The sequence below is a fragment of the Gekko japonicus genome, unplaced genomic scaffold (assembly GCF_001447785.1).
Source record: "Gekko japonicus isolate JY-2015 unplaced genomic scaffold, Gekko_japonicus_V1.1 scaffold5317, whole genome shotgun sequence".
Lineage (NCBI taxonomy): Eukaryota > Metazoa > Chordata > Lepidosauria > Squamata > Gekkonidae > Gekko > Gekko japonicus.
Window position 1 is genome coordinate 48,751 of NW_015160380.1, and position 3,609 is coordinate 52,359.

The 3,609-nt window shown below is 46.7% G+C and overlaps 1 long non-coding RNA gene across 1 annotated transcript in view; it reads left to right on the top strand.

The window, feature by feature from the left end:
• LOC107115947 overlaps positions 1-2,813 on the top strand; it is a 10,066-nt gene extending 7,253 nt beyond the window's left edge. Inside the window, exons 3-4 of the long non-coding RNA XR_001482691.1 lie at positions 2,007-2,125; positions 2,791-2,813. This is a non-coding gene — a long non-coding RNA (uncharacterized LOC107115947). The remainder of the gene's footprint in view (positions 1-2,006; positions 2,126-2,790) is intronic.
• The last annotated feature ends 796 nt before the right edge of the window (positions 2,814-3,609 follow it).

The following is a 3,609-nucleotide window of genomic DNA, read 5'->3' on the forward strand; positions in this document are numbered from 1 at the left end:
GTGGCTCAAGTGGTTAAGACGCTGAACTGCAGGCTGTGGAAGGTCAGTAGTTCAGCAGTTCGAGACCCGAGTGTGCCGCATGACGGAGTGAGCTCCCGTCTCTAGTTCCAGCTCCTGCCAACCTAGCAGTTCGAAAGCAAGAAATTGCAAGTAGATAAAGAGGTACTGCTTCGGTGGGAAGGTAACAGCGTTCCGTGCGCCTTGGTGTTTAGTCATGCCGGCCACATGACCACGGAAACGTCTTCGGACAGCGCTGGCTCTTCGGCTTGGAAACGGAGATGAGCACCGCAACCCTAGAGTCGGATTCGACTGGCTTTCGAGCAAGGGAACCTCTACCTTTACTTACACCGCAGTAAACACACCGGCTCCCAGTTGGCTCTTGGACCCAATTCTCCCTGTTGGTTCTTTAGTGCCCACAGTGACTGGGGGTCCCACACATCCTCAGAGATCACCTCTTTTCCTACAATCCAAGTTAGTATTTAGAGATGGCGGGCAGGCTCTGCTCCATGGGCACATTTGATTCCGTTCCACAGGGCCTGTAAGACGGAAACGTCCCGCCAGGCATACGGTTGAGGCAAGCAAAGTTTCCGTCTGAATTGGCCTCTCCCGCCCCCTCCCCCGCCACTCATTTGTACCAACTTCACAAGCACACAGGTGGCACAACCGCACTCAGATACAAACTGCTGTTAGTGCCTAAGTCGCCATCGGATTTTATTTTTGATTATTATTATTATTATTTTGATTATTATTTTTGGTTATTATTGATTAATTTTGTCGTAAGCCTCCCTAAGCCCTGCTTAAAAAAAAAATCTAAATAAATAAATACTACTGTATTAATTTGTTTTTAATCATTAATTGTAGTATCATTTTAACTTGTTACCCGCCCTGAGCCTTGCAGCACAGGGGGAGGGCAGGCTAAAAGTCCAAATAAAATTAATAAATAAATACATGCTGAAAGAGACAAAAAGCATTTGGGTCCAGTGACTGAGTCTTTGCTGTTGTTGTTCCATGACTTGGGGACAATTTCCCTGATGAGTTCTGAAGTAGTCCAATTCTTTCTTAAAAGGTCTATGTGCACACTTGCGAGCCTGGAAGTCATGGTAACTTCTGGTGGCTCCTAGTGGGGCTAGGATGTTTCCGAGAGGTGGCTTGATATTACCCGCCTTTGCGTCCCAGCCAGTGTTCCCTCTAAGCTGAGTTTAAATAAAATGAATAAATAAATGCGTGCTGAAAGAGACAAAAAGCATGTGGGTCCAGCGACTGAGTCTTTGCTGTTGTTGTTCCGTGACTTGGGGACAGTTTCCCTGATGACGACATGGTGACGACTTCTGGTGGCTCCTAGTGGGGCTAGGATGTTTCCGAGAGGTGGCTTGATATTCCCCGCCTTTGCGTCCCAGCCCTGGTATTCCTTGGAGGTCTCCCGATTACTTGCCAATTACGTAGCTTCTGAGACCTGACAAGATCTGGCTTCTCTGGACTATCCAGGTCAGGGCAAGCAGTCCGATTCTTGAAGCTTTTCTGAGGGGAGGTGGGACCCTCCTCTTTCAGAAGGCCTGTGCTTTTCTGATTCTGTAGCTTCATTGCTATAGAGTGCTATATTACTTATTGTTTGAGGCCGTTTTAAGCTGTGTCTTATTGTCTTACTGGATATTTATCTCCAACGTAGTGAGAACTTCATTTGAAAACCTGTTTCTTTACCTCCGCTTGAATCATAGAATCATAGAATGTTAGAGTTGGAAGGGACCTTGCAGGTCATCTAGGCCAACCCCCTGCACTCTGCAGGCGCATAGCTGAAAGATAGCCCTACATACCTACAACATACACGAAAGATGGTCATCCAGCCTCCGCTTGAAAACGTCCAGCGAAGGAGCACCCACCACCTCCCGAGGCAGACTGTTCCACTGCTCAACCACTCTTACAGTTAGGAAGTTTCTCCTGATATTTAGCCGGTAACGACTCCCTTATAATCTTGACCTGAAGAAACCATTGAGTTTTTCTTGTTGCAGGAGAAACCTCAACTACTTTTCCAACGCTTATGCTGCCGCTGTCAGTGCTGTAGACCCAGATGCTGGAAACGGAGAGCTGTGTATTAAGGTGCCGTCAGAGCTGTGGAAACAAGTCGATGGTAAATTGTTAGAGACCCTGTGGATTCTTAAAGGCCTTACAGATTTTGAACCCCAGTCCAGAATCTTTTTATGTGGGCAGTTTGTGGCTGGGCCGCCGATGGAAACAGCAATGCCAGTGAAGAGCTGCTGTATAGAAAATTGTCTTTCAGTTGGGAGTCATAGGTTATCTTCAAAGATCTCAGCTTTGGTGTAGTGGTTAAGTGCGTGGTCTCTAATCTGGGAGAACCGGGTTTGATTCCCCACTCCTCCACTTGCACCTGCTGGATGACCTTGGGCAAGCCATAGTTCTGGCACAGCTGTTCTTGAAAAAGAGCAGTTTCTGTCAGAGCTCTCTCAGCCCCACCTACCTCACAGGGTGTCTGTCATGGGGAGGGGAAGGGAAAGGAGTTTGTAAACCGCTCTGAGACTCCTTTGGGTAGTGAAGGTCAGGGTATAAATCCAATCTCTTCTTCTCTCTTCACAAACAATTGTATTTCAGTCTCCCTCCTCCTCCAGTTGTTAATCTGGATGGCTTTTGTAATGCTGAATATTAAAAGCAGTTGATACATTAATGTGGCAAACCTCTTCCACTAAGTGAGTGTCAGCGAGAAGGGTGGATTATAAATGAAGTAAGCTTATAAATAAATAGGAGCTTCAATGTGTGGTTGCTGTTTTATTGCTACAGAGCTAAAGGCCCTAAAAGTGCACATCATCTTTTCTCTGGACCAGCCAAAAGGAGGCCTTCATTTCGTGGTACCCAACGTGGAAGGCATCCTGGCAGAAAGAGGGGCCCACGTCTTCTCTTGTGGATATCAGAATTCTACCAGGTGAGAGTTGTACAGTTTTGCCTCTGCGGTACCTGCCTAATGTAATTCTCCTTGAAATTTTGTTTTCGCTATCGACAAAGTGCTATGACAGCTCGATATTTAGTACTATTGTGCATCTTGGTTATTTCTTCGTATCTTTAGAACTGCTTCAGAGTTAATGTTATCCCTGTATAGGGGCTGGAGTGAATCTCTGTGCACTGTCCTGTGCAGAGATGGTAACTGTCCCTGTGTTGCGAAGAGCCAGTGGTAAAGTGTTATTTATAGATATAGAATCATAGAGTTGGTAAGGGGCCATGCAGGCCAACTAGATTCTTTTGAACTATGGTGCTGGAGAAGACTCTTGAGAGTCCCTTGGACTGCAAGAAGAACAAATCAGTCAATCCTCAAAGAAATCAACCCTGACTGTTCCCTGGAAGGCCAGATAATGAAACTGAAGCTCAAATACTTTGGCCACCAAATGAGAAGGGAGCACTCACTGGAAAAGACCCTGATGCTGGGAAAGATTGAAGGTCAAAGAAGACGGGGACGGCAAAGGATGAGATGGTTAGACAGTGTCAGCGATGCAACGAACATGAAATTGAGCCAACTTCGGAGGACGGCGGAAGACAGGAGAGCCTGGCGGGAGATGGTCCATGGGGTCGCGAAGAGTCGGACTCGACTGTGCGACTGAACAACAA